Genomic DNA, 12,711 nt, shown 5'->3' on the forward strand with positions numbered 1-12,711 from the left:
GGGCGAAATTATCTCAATGCCGTTCATACATTCCAGGATCAAGGCATCTACAGCTATGAAATATTTTCAACCTGTCATCACTCCCACTATCTTGATTGGGAATTCAGTCTATTGGTCGTATGTTCTTGGTGGAGCTTGCATAATTGAGTTTGATTTGGACGCGCAGAGGCTGGCATTGATAGAGCCGCCGCCAGATGCATATGCCCACGATGATACCGTTTTTGCGGTTATGCCGGCTGAAGATGGTGGCCTTGGCTTAATCGTTGTGTTGGACTTCCGTGCCCAACTATGGAAGTGGAAAGCTGGTGTTCGTCATGATGATGCGACATGGGTTCTGGGAAGGATCGTTGAACTAGACAAGCTTCTTCCTCTAGGAGCAGCAGGCAAGAGGAAGCCTCTAGCCTTAGTGGGATTCGACGAGGAAAACAATGTGACCCTTGTAAGGACATCTTGTGGCATCTTCCTGGTCCATCTCCAGTCAATGACGTTTAAGAGACTCTGCAACAGTGGCAGCGCCAGGGATATCCATATCTACAATGCATTCTCAAGTTTCTATGATGCAGGTAATACACATGACAAGGTACTAGTTTTTCATATGTTCAATCACCTTCCAGCATGACAAGATTATAGTTTTTCATATGTTCAATGATTGCTTGCTGAAATGCCTGTAATAATCCTTGATTTCTGTAATGATTATTTTAGTACATGTCGTTTCAGTTGTTTCTTTTGCTGCCAGATGATTTTCTTTAAGAACAACAGTACTCAAGGGCGTTGTTGTAGTCTATTTAGCCATACACATAACTACATAAGTATGTGTTACGGAAGTATTCTTATGTGGATAGTTGCAGTATAATCCTTTTCAGCATCAGATTTGGTAACAGTTGGAAATCGATGATTGGTACATGGAAATTATCCATGGACCAACTTAAATGTCGTACGAGTAACTCGGTTGGCAGGCACATTTGGAACCTCAGTGCTAGTTACATTTTCTCATCGGTACTTTAATGTCATTTGATATTGCTATAACTCTAATAGGTACTTGCTTTGAGCCCTTAAATGTTTACAGATAGTTCTTGTTTTTTTGCAAGTCGAAGAGCCCTGCTTCAAGTGCTCCATTTGTACCAGTGAAAAAATAAAATGAAATAATGTCTCTTATCAGGCTATGCAATCTGAATACCGAATTACCTATGGATACTTTTTTTGTATATGACCACGTTCTAATTTTGTTCACTTTGACATAGTATGTTTGAGATAATTTCCAAAACATACTTTTGTCTTGCATAAATTGTGCTCGGGTACTATCTGTGTTAGGAGCTAGGGTTCTGCCAGTTCTAGGGCGGAGATTGTAGTGGAAGGACGGAGGAGGACGAGGCTGAGGGCGCGACGGACGGCGGCTGGGAGCCGTCCTTGCGCGGTGGAGGTGGCGGCGGCTGTGACAGGAAGGAGATGGCGCAGGGGAGGAGGAGGCTAGGTTTAGGTCTCCTGGCTCCCTAAGGAAGCCGAGCAATTATGATTGCTTCTTGCTTAATCTCAAAATGGGTCCTTACATGAGTTTATATAATCCTCCTGCTAAGCCCCTAACACGATAAGATAACTGGGCCAGGCCCCTAACTGCATTGGCTGTAATATATGCCGCTCATAACAATCTGTATGTACATGCACATAATAAATTAGTAATACAGCTAGAGATCTTTTTGGTGCGTGAGACATAACAGTTGAAAATTGAAGAGTACTAATTGAGGTGGAAAGCTGAGCTTGAACCAATTGGAACGTTAAATGATGATAGACTCAATTGTCACCTTTATAAGCTTATCCAAATGAACAACTACTGCTTGTATCGATCTATTGTTAGTCTATGAACAACATTTCCATGGGTATTGTTGTGAGGTGGATGTGGAGTACCAAAATGAGTTGGTCAATTTCTGAGCACATATGAATGCCCTGTATTTGCAACTTCGTGCAATTTTTGTTTTTCTACTCCTAATCTGGTGCCAAAGCAAGTAACGTTTCCCAAGTGTAGTTTCTGAATCTAAACTGTCCTATAATCTCTTCCTTCTTGTATTGGTTACTTTTTGTCAAAATACACATTGGTTACTGACTACTTAAGTTCGTGACTAGGCAATGGCATTGGTGATGGTCATGGTGAAGGTGAAGCGGTGGACGATATATAATAATGTTTTTTTTTCTGGTGTTATATACATTGGTGGTAGGTATGCCCTGGTGAGTGGAAAGGCCAGGGGCATAAGATTATTTTCTCCTGAAGAATCTTGATGCTCTCCAGATATTTATCTAGGTTCATTTGCTATTTCAGGTTGGCAAGCTGCGTTGTTTTTCCTTGAGGATTCATATTTTTTCTTCTTCTCATGGAAGTATTACTAGCTCTTACTGTGATTGGTAAGGCGTCCACACAAATTTTCCGGATTGATAGTAGTAACTGTATACACCTGTTCGAACAGCTAGATTCAGAAACTACACTTTGGCGTTAGTCATTAATAATACTGCTGGTCATTTTGGGTTATTGTGGGCCAGATTAATTACTGCTACATAATCGAACGTGCTTATGAAGATCGTGAGGGCATTTATTTAGCGTACACCAAATTGAATTGCTTTTCATTTTGACAGTTTGTAGTGTCTCGTCATTTTTGACATCTGTCCATTTGCACTAGTGATGTGGTGGCTCCTAGCTCGCTTGATTCTGCATAATAGCACTCGTTTGTAATAGCATTACTTTATATAATCACTTTCCAGCATAACAAAATAGCCTTTTGATATATTCAGTAATTGCTTGATGAAATGTCTGTCATAATGCTTGAGTTCTGTAATTATCATTTTAGTACATATTGTTTCAGTTGTTTCTTTTTCTGCCGGATGAATTTCTTTAATAACAACAGTACTCAAGGGTGGGTATTGTTCTTGTCTATTTAGCCATGTGCATAAGTTTGTGTTACAGAAGTATTCTTATGTGGATAGCTGCACCATGTTCCCTTTCAGGATCAGGTTTGCTAATAGTTTGAAACTGATGAGCAGTACTCCCTCTGTAAAGAAATGTAAGAGCATTTAATTATCCTTGGACCAACTTAAATGTCAAACAAGTAGCTCGGTTGGTAGTTACATTGGGTACTTTGGCGCTAGTTACAATCTCTCGTCAGTACTTTAATCTCATTTGATATTGCTATAGCTCTTAAGCTGATAATAAGTACTTGCTTTGAGCCCTTAACTTTTTAGATGGTAGTTCCTTTTTTTTTCACAAGTCGAACAGCCCTGCTGCAAGTGCTCCATTTGTACCAGTGAAAATGAAATTCACTTTAGTTTGCCTCTTGTCAGCCTTATTTAAATCTGAATGCCTAATTACCTATAGCTACTTATGTTTTTGAGGTCTGGCATGTTCCAGTTTTGTTTGCTTTGTTTTTGACGGAACCTCGTCAGAGGGCGGGGAGCTCCCGCATTGCATTAAGAAGAAGAGAATTGGTCCAGTTAATAATGAAAACCGGACCCAAAAACCGTACATGGCACGGTTAATCAAGGGAAACCGGCGAAGACCACACACACCCGACTAGCACTCAAGGAACATCGTCCGAGCTGGATACAAGAGTGCCTAGGCCCAAGACCATCGACAACACAACATACCCAACCAAATCAACCTCTGCAACCTCAAGAACACGCCTGCACCCAGATGTGCACTCGTGCCTAACCTTCAGAAAAATGCTATTACACATTAACCTCCACCAAGGCACGAATTGCCTGGATCACCGTCGACGTGAGCGGTTTCTTGTACATCCGCAAATAAGACTTCATCTTCTCTTGCACATCCTCCTCGGTGACTTTCTTAGATGTCGTTCCCTTTGGTATCTCCCCAAAAGCCTCCGCCAACCTATATTCAGCACGCTTGGCAGTCGGGATGTTGCAACTTTTGTTCTTCTTATCCAAACGTCCACTACGCCTCTCGGAACAAGTAGATGCCCCTTCAATCTGCACATGAATCGGTGTTTCGAGCAAGGACCGCGGCGCTGTGCAACTGAAGCTACTTAGGAACTCATCCAGCAAGGTGGTTGAAGCCGGACCTTGAGGCATGCCAATGTCACCAAGTAGCTCCTCGGACCCCGAAGACATCATATTGGTAGTGCCCCCTGAAGAAAGCATCACTGGAGAGGAGACCAAGGGAGGCACCTCTGCAGCCAAGCCAGCAGGCAAAACCACCTCAATCTGCTCCATGTCCTTGCTCACTTTGACTATTCCTCAACCGTTCCTTGCTCCTCCTCGTGTTGAATCACCATCTTGTGCAAATCTACATCCAAAGTAGGAAAAACATCTGCAGGGAGCGCCATAGTAGCCAGCACCTCGGACGAGCAACCAGCCACACTAATCTCACTGACACCCTTAGCACAAGCAACAACGAGAGGCGCCTGTTCCTCATGCTCACACCAGGGGGGAGGCGGATCCATCGGCGCCGAGGAAGAGAAAGGTCCCCCACTGATCCTCGTAGTCCCACCCTCTCGCACCTCAGGAGACCCATTGATGGCCGGCCAAGAAACAACACTGCCACTGATAGCCTCCAGCCGCTCTAAGAGGCTCGAAACCTGAACCGCCCAACCCTGCAGAGCGAACGCCATGTCGCGGAGAGGCTGAATGACCTCCTCAGTACGAGCAGCAGCCAGGGCTTGCACCTCGGTGCGCAGCGCCTCGATCTGAGCTGCAAAGTGGGGTTGGAGCAGCCCCAATTCAGCAGCAATGGAAGACTTGACGAGGTCGGCAAGACCTGAGCAGGGGGAGCCGGAGTTGCTACAAGGCGCCTCCTGAATGAGCACAGCCGGAGAGGCAGCAACGGAGGCCCACGAGCGAAGTCGCGGATCTGGCGGAGGCGCGTGGCAGGGTGGCGCATCCAGTGACCGACGTGGAGAGGCCGCAGGCGAGGGGGAGTGGCGGGTTGAAGCTTGTCTGGCCGGAAGGCGTGTCGGGCACTCCCGCTCGCGGTGGCCAGAGATGCCACAACCCAGGCACCTTATAGGGTCGCGGCAGTCAGCCACGAAGTGCTCCGACGCGAGGCAACGGAAGCAGCGGCCGTACGTTCTCCTCTTGAAGGCGAGGGAGAGACCGACCCCTTTCCTGGGAGATGGAGCAGGCGCCTTCTCCATCCACGAACGACGCTATCCCCCAACCTCCACCCAAGGCTGCTCGGAAGACGCCACAAGTGCCTCGGCGACCAGCTTCGGCGTAGAGTTCGCGGGAAGGCGAGGTGGAGGAGGTGGCAGCAGGAGCTCAGAGCACCCCAGGAAGCAAGGGACGGGAGCCTCCAGCCCTCCAACGGCGGCAGCAAGCGAGGGATCTGGATCTGGATCGGGAGGGGGGCAGGGAGCGGGGGGTGGAGGTGGAGTGGTGGCTGGGAGGGCTGCTGGGGAGAGGGAGGTGGAAGCTGAGGAGGCCATGAGACAAGGATGAGGAGGAGCTCGGGGATCGAATCTACGCGGCGGCGGCGGCGGCGTCGCGGGAGCTCGCTCTCATGTAGAGCTTTGACATACACGGAATTTGTCTGCTTGAGATAATTTTCAGATCATACTTTTGTCTTTCATAAATTGTGTTGGGGCACTATATGTATGCACATGCCAAATTTATTTGTTTAACTATTCCAAAATATTGTATGGGAGTGATAACTTTTCCAAGTCGATAAACAACTACGCACCGGCTGCGGCTCATCTAAACTGTGCTCCTATTGTAATCCCTTCCTTTTTGTATTGGTCGTTTTCCATTAGAATACGCATTGGTTACTGACTAGTTATATATGTTTGTCCCTAGGCAATGGCATTGGTGAAGGGCACGGTGAAGGTGAAGCACTGGATGATATATATAAGATGTTTTTTTTGGAGGGTGGGATTTACATTGCTAGTTGCTACGCCCTGGTCACCGAAAAGACCAGTGGCATAAAAGATTGTCTCCTGGAGAATTTTGATGCTCTGTGTGGATATTTATCTAGGCTGGTTCACTATTTCAGGCTGCCAGGATGCAGTGGTTTTCCTTGATGGTTGCTACTTTTTTCCTTCTCATGGGAGCACATATATTAGTTCTCATTCATAAGGCGTCCACACTGATTTTCCAGGTTGCCTCATAGTATGCACGTAGATTCAGAAAATACACTTTGGCACTAGAAAATTAATAATATTGCTGCCCACTTTGGGTTTGCTGTCCGGATGGATTAATTACTGTCAGAGGATCAAACCCCGATTAGTTGAACTTCAGTGTGATTTGCTGTCGTTAGCTCTGCTTTTGAAGATCATGTGGTCATTTATTTATCATACTGAAGTTTTTTCTTGCGGGTATATCAGACTGAAGTTTTTCCTTGCGGGCATATCAGACTGAAGTTTAACTCAATTCGAATGGAAAACGGCCAAATATATTTTCATAAAATATATATTTCATGACGAATTTGGTATTGTAAAATTTCGTATGTTTTTTATAGACTTTGTCAGGCATGCAAGAGCTCATCTTTTATTAAAAAACCAAACCAAATGCATGTGTATATAAGCACTAATAGTTGTGATTGTAACAACTTGTACATATGTCCCTCGGTTGGCAAGTTTGTTCCTTATTCCGCTGCAAAATATGGACGGACACGGCACCGTGCGCCGGTGTGAATTGATGAGACGACGATGAAGTATTACGTATAACTGAGGGGAGAAAGACTCTTGAAAAGAAGATCGATGCCAGTCACATATGTATGTCGATCGGTATGTGTGGTGTACACGTTCCTCTCAAGCAAGAAAGATTCGACGCACTGTGATCGAAGAATCACAATTAAACTGAATGGCCTTTTCTTTCTTTTCCCTTTTTCTTCTACCAAGAATTGTGGGTTTCTTTCTCGTCGTGGCAAGAATCACAATTTGTACTGCCTCGTCGTCTCGCTTGGCTTCTGCCTTCTGTGTGCGTCGGCAGCTTTTTTTTTTGCGGGCTAAATTGAGAGCTTTATTTAATAAAGGCATTCGCTGAGCAGTCCGCCAACAGGCTACTGATCAGGAAGCTCGGAGTACATTCGATCCAGCTTTCAGTCACGTCAATCGTGCAAGCGTACTTAGCATAGATGTGAGCAGGCCCGTTAGCTGATCTTACAATATGACGAATAGTAAAGGAATTAAAACTAGCAGTAAGCTCTCCAATCTCTAATAAAATAGGAGCCACGATCGAACGAGAGTCGTGGCGAGTGGTCCAGAGGTTGGCGACCTCCAGGCAGTCCGTCTCCAAGATGACGTTTGAAAAACCTCTTAAGCTTGCAAAGATAGCACCATCCCGCACCGCCATTGCCTCAGCTATAAGAGGATCCGTAATTCCGGGGTAGGGTTTACTCCAGGCCCTAGAAAAGAGTTAGGGGAGCGGGCAACACCGCCGGCTCCTCCTTTACCATCTTCACGCTTGATAGCAGCGTCGGTGTTGATCGTGACAAAGCCAGGGTCAGGTGGCCGCCATCCATGACCCGGCATCACCAGGGCTTGCTGGCGGGGTACATCCAAAAGTGCCAGCGTCTCCCTTGTCCGGCGCACTGAGTTCACCGGATCGAGCCTTTCTTCTCCATGGGTCAGCCTATTCCGTGAGTGCCAGATGGCCCACATGACCGAGACTATAACAGCCCTGTCTCTAGAGGAGAATTGCTCATCACATACGATATCCTTGGCCCATGTTGATGGATGCAGTCTAGGCATATGGAAGTCCAGCAGTTGCCGCGCCTCGTCCCAGAAGAGTTTTGTATGTGAGCATTCCATCAGTGCATGCACGAGATCCTCGTCTTTGGCCAAACAAATTTGACACAATTTCTGATGCCTTATATGGCGATATACCAAAGTGCATTCATCTGGAAGGATGCCCCGTAGTACTCGCCAGAAGAAAACCCTAACTTTGGGTAGAACATTTAGCTTCCAAAGAGCATTCCACAACCGTTGATTGTCAATTGAAGAACCGGTAGCCTGCCCTTCCTCTGGAGCTTGACGCTCGTTACGAGTCATTAGAGCTCGGTACGCCGACTTGACGGTATAGTTGCCTGAAACTTCATGTGCCCATGATAGGAAATCAGCACCTCCACCATTGCGCAAAGGGATATTCAGGATCGCTTCTGCATCTGGGAGGATGAAGGTGTCTTGGATAAGTTCCCTTCTCCACGTCCAGTTATCCTCATCGATCAGCTCACTGACCATGTTGACATTCGCGTTAGGAGAACGGAATAAGGGAGCCAAGGTGGTGGTCGAGGGGATCCAACGATCATCCCATATAGAGATGGTGGATCCATCCCCCACACGCTTGATGAGACCGGTGGCAAGTGCTTCCCGCCCAGCTACAATCGCCCTCCAGGTGGCCGAGGAGGATCTTGGAGTTGAAGCCTGCATGAATTCTGAATCCGGAAAATACTTGCCCTTGAGCACTCTAGCACATAAGGTATTAGGATTTGTGATGAGGCGCCAACCTTGCTTACCCAGTAGTGCCAAGTTAAAAGGATGGAGGTCCCGGAATCCCATTCCACCTGTGCATTTTGGTGTAGCGAGATTTTTCCAAGATATCCAGTGTAGAGAGCGTTTGTCAATTGAGCTGCTCCACCAAAATCTTGCCATGCAAGACGTGAGACTCTTGCAAACCTTCTTGGTCAAGAGAAAGACGCTCATACTGAAAGTTGGGATTACCTGAACGATAGACTTTATCAGATTTTCTCTACCCGCACAAGCAAAGAGCCTCTCTGACCACCCCTGCATTTTGCTCCTTGATCTTTCCCTTATGTGATCGAAAGTACCGCTGGTTATTTTACCCACTGCTATTGGAAGACCAAGATACCGTTCACTGAATGTCTCGACATGAACATCTAAAACATTCTTGATAGCTTGCCTGCAGCCGCTTGGTGTATTCGGGCTGAAGAAGATTGCACTCTTCTCACGGTTCACACACTGGCCCGATGCATTGCCATACACTTGCAGGATACTGTTTAACCTCGTCGCGCTAGCGGTGTCAGCCTTCATGAAGATGAGACTGTCATCCGCAAAGAGCAGATGGTTGACCCACGGAGCACGAAAGTTAACTCTCATTCCTCTGTCAATTGTGCCATAGTGTTTGAGGAGCGATGAGAAACCTTCTGCACACAGGAGGAACAGAAAAGGTGACATGGGACATCCCTGCCGAAGCCCTCGGGAGGGGCTGAAATAAGGTAACAATTGCCCATTCACTCGAACTGAGAACCGAACCGAAGTTACACACTTCATTATCAGCCTAACAAAGTCAGCGCCAAACCCAAACTTGTGCAAGATGGCCTCCAGATAACTCCATTCAACTCGATCGTAAGCTTTCATCATGTCAAGTTTGACCGCGCAAGCGTAATTCTTCCCCTTCTTTCTTCTTCTCATTGTATGGATACTCTCAAAAGCAACTAGTACATTGTCGGTTATCAGTCAGCCGGGGATAAAAGCACTTTGTTCCTCACTAATTATCTCATCAATAAATTCCCTCAATCTATTTGTGATTGCTTTAGCAGCCAACTTATACAAGACCGGACACAAGGAAATTGGGCGATATTGTGAGATGGATTGTGGGTTCCGTACCTTTGGAATGAGTGTGATCGATGTGTCGTTCAAACCCAAAGGTAGCTCACCACCATTTAAGAAGCTCAGCACTGCAGTAGTTACATCATCTCGCAGTAGTTTCCAATGCTTCTGAAAGAAGCCTGCAGTGAAGCCGTCGCCCCCTGGTGCCTTGGACGGTGCCATTTGAAATAGTGCCTTATGCACCTCTTCCGGTTCAAAGGGTTTATCCAAAGCTGCATTCATCGCCGGAGTGATGCGGACAGGCACATGCGATAACAACTCACTGGCATCCACAGGACCCTGAGAGGTGTATAAAGCCTGATAAAAAGACAAGATCTCTTCAATATCTTCCTCAGCATTTGCGCACAACGAGCCATTTGGCCTTCTCAGCCCCAGGATTTTGTTTATTCTCTGTCGTTGTTTCGCTTGTGCTTAGAAATACTCGGTGTTTCGATCACCATCGCGTAGCCATAACACTCGCGATCGTTGGCGAAGCCATATCTCCTCCTGTCGAAGAGCCTCACGCAGCTTAAGCATCATGCTTTTCTCTTCATCAGAAGGCCCACGTCCTACAGACTGCCGTCGCAGTTTGTCCAACCTTTGTTGTAGCTTTCTGACTGTCCTTGCGAGGCATCCGAATTCTTTCTTACCCCAGGGTTCGAGTCGCCGTTGCATGGCACTCAATGAATCAACAATGCCCTGCAGGTTTGGTGATCGTTGCTGAGCTAGCCAGCATTCTGTCACCACCTTTTCATAGTCCAAATGTGTTTGCCAGACATTTTCATAACGAAAGGGTCGTGAACCCCTATGCATTGCGTCCCCTTGCTGCTCCCGAAACACCATATGGACAAAACAATGGTCTGATTCGGCTGCACTTATGTGACGAACATTGGTGAAGCTGAACTGCTGCCTAAACGCCTCATTTGCGAAGGCCCGATCAATTCTAGCTTTGACATTCGCTTCTCCAGCCTGTCGGTTGTCCCACGTGAACGGGACTCCTGACCATCCCAGATCCTGGAAAGCACACTCTTCGACAACCTCACGGAACGCTCTCATCTGCCATTCAGGACGTGCTGAGCGGCTAAAGTGTTCTTCTCCGTATAAGGTCTCGTTAAAGTCTCCCATGCACACCCATGCATCATGGGGTAACGTGTTCAGGGTTCGGAGGAAGCGCCAACTGTGATGACGGTCCTCTGACCTTGGCGCACCATAGAAACCCGTGAATCTCCACTCGAAAGAGCTTTGATCCCTCTTCCGCACCACAGTGTCAATGTGGCCGGTACTGTAGTTTTTTAGTTGGACTGAAACATCCTTTGACCAAAACAAACCAATGCCTCCGCTTAGACCGACACTGTCAACTGCGAAGCATCCATCGAAACCCAAATTTAACTTTAGGTTTTCCACCCTCGCTGCCCTTATCTTCGTCTCCATAACAAAGAGAAGGGTGGGCCCTTCTTGCTTCACCATGCTGCGAAGCTCTCGAACTGCCTCGGGGTTCCCAAGCCCCCGGCAGTTCCAACTGATGATGTTCATTGGGATGGGCAGCGCTGCTCCGCAGACGCCGCTGAGTTGTCAGGTGTAGGTTTTTTCTTTTTCGGTTCCCTTTCCAGTCCCTTTTCATCCCTTGCATCCTCGACTCTTTCCTTCCCCTTACCACTATCATATGTAGTTAGATCCATCTGTTCTCCCGCGGTGATAAGGAGAGGTTGCTCAACTCTGCGATAAACCAGCTTTGGTGCCTCTTTCCGTTTTGCATTGGGTCGGTTCTTGCTTGGAGAGTTCACCTCAGTAGATTCTCCCACATTACTTGAGTTCTTGGATTCTCTCTTGCTGCTCGGGCCTGAATACTGCTCTTTGCTCGTGTTATCACCCGAGGCAGGTTTCCTCCTCTCTTCTGGTGCCCTTAACATGAGTCCAAAGGGAAGATCGCCATTCTTGTCCCTGGGCCCTGGAGTAGGGCAGTAAAGATCATTATGCCCTAAGCAGCCACAAGAGAAGCAGAAGTGAGGCACTTGCTCGTACTGAATATCATACATCTCTTGTTTTTTCCTCTTGGCTGAATTAATCAAGATCCACCTCCGCAGAGGCTTGTTGACATCAATGGAGACTCTAGCTCTCAAAAAGCCCCCCACATGATCAAACTGAACCGAAGTTGCATTCTTATCAATTTGCTGGGCTATCAATCTGCCCCATGTATCATCTTGCAGATTGTCGGGCAAATTTGGGACACGTACCCATAGATGGAGCCGGTCAAACGTCACCTCATCAGGTCTCATGTGATCCTCAAAATCTGCAAGAATCACTGCATGTTTGCTGACATGCCATGGCGAGCCCATCCAAATTTTATCTTGATCTCTTTGTGTCTCGAACTCTGCAACGAAAGTGTTTTCCCCCATGGATCTGAATTGCAGACCCCTTGGGTTCCCCCAGGCTGGGCGGAGGGCACTGGTAATAGTTTGGATGTGGAATAGGTGCCGATGAAGGACCTTGCCTGCCAGTAACCACCTCTTCGCCTTGCCATCATCTGCGTCATCAATCACCAAGGGCGTAGCTTCTTCCTCAGTGATGCCAAGTTTCCCGAGCGCTTCTTCCAACTTTTCCCTAGCCGACCGGGGAGGGTCAGGAGGCGTCCCCCCACTTGCGTGTTGGGAAGCTGCGGCCATCCCTCGTCGGAGATCTGGTGCGGCCCGCCGATCAGATCCGGCGGCCGCCGTCGTATCCACCGCGAAACCCTAATCGCCTGAGAGGGGTTTTAGGTCGCCGTCGTATCCATACTGAAGCCTAATGATACTGTGTGCGTCGGCAGCTGCGCGCAAGAACGCTCCAGCTACTACTCCGTACATGCACACTTGCCCAAGTCGTAATGCATCTCTGAATGCAAATATTACCTCGCACAAATTGATTTTCATGGCATCTATAAGGAATTCATTTTTTCGGTAAAAAGAACAAAAAAAAAGATGAATATAGGGGGCATTCCAAGAATTGAACTCAGGACCTCTCGCACCCTAAGCGAGAATCATACCACTAGACCAAATGCCCTTTGATGTTCCGTTTTCCGAAAGTAACTATTTATTCCATCTATTACTATGATACTACCCACACGATGATCTGAATTTATACCTCCAAATTTCCAGTATTTTTTGGAGGTATTTGGGCGAAATGTGCCACG

General features: G+C 47.2%; 1 non-coding gene across 1 annotated transcript; it reads right to left on the reverse strand.

Annotated features, from left to right (window-relative positions):
* Positions 1-12,509: 12,509 nt before the first annotated feature.
* On the reverse strand, positions 12,510-12,581 carry TRNAP-AGG. Its single transcript has one exon. It is a non-coding gene; the product is annotated as a tRNA-Pro (tRNA).
* Between the last annotated feature and the right edge of the window lie 130 nt (positions 12,582-12,711).

Source organism: Triticum urartu, chromosome 7 (assembly GCF_003073215.2).
Source record: "Triticum urartu cultivar G1812 chromosome 7, Tu2.1, whole genome shotgun sequence".
NCBI lineage: Eukaryota > Viridiplantae > Streptophyta > Magnoliopsida > Poales > Poaceae > Triticum > Triticum urartu.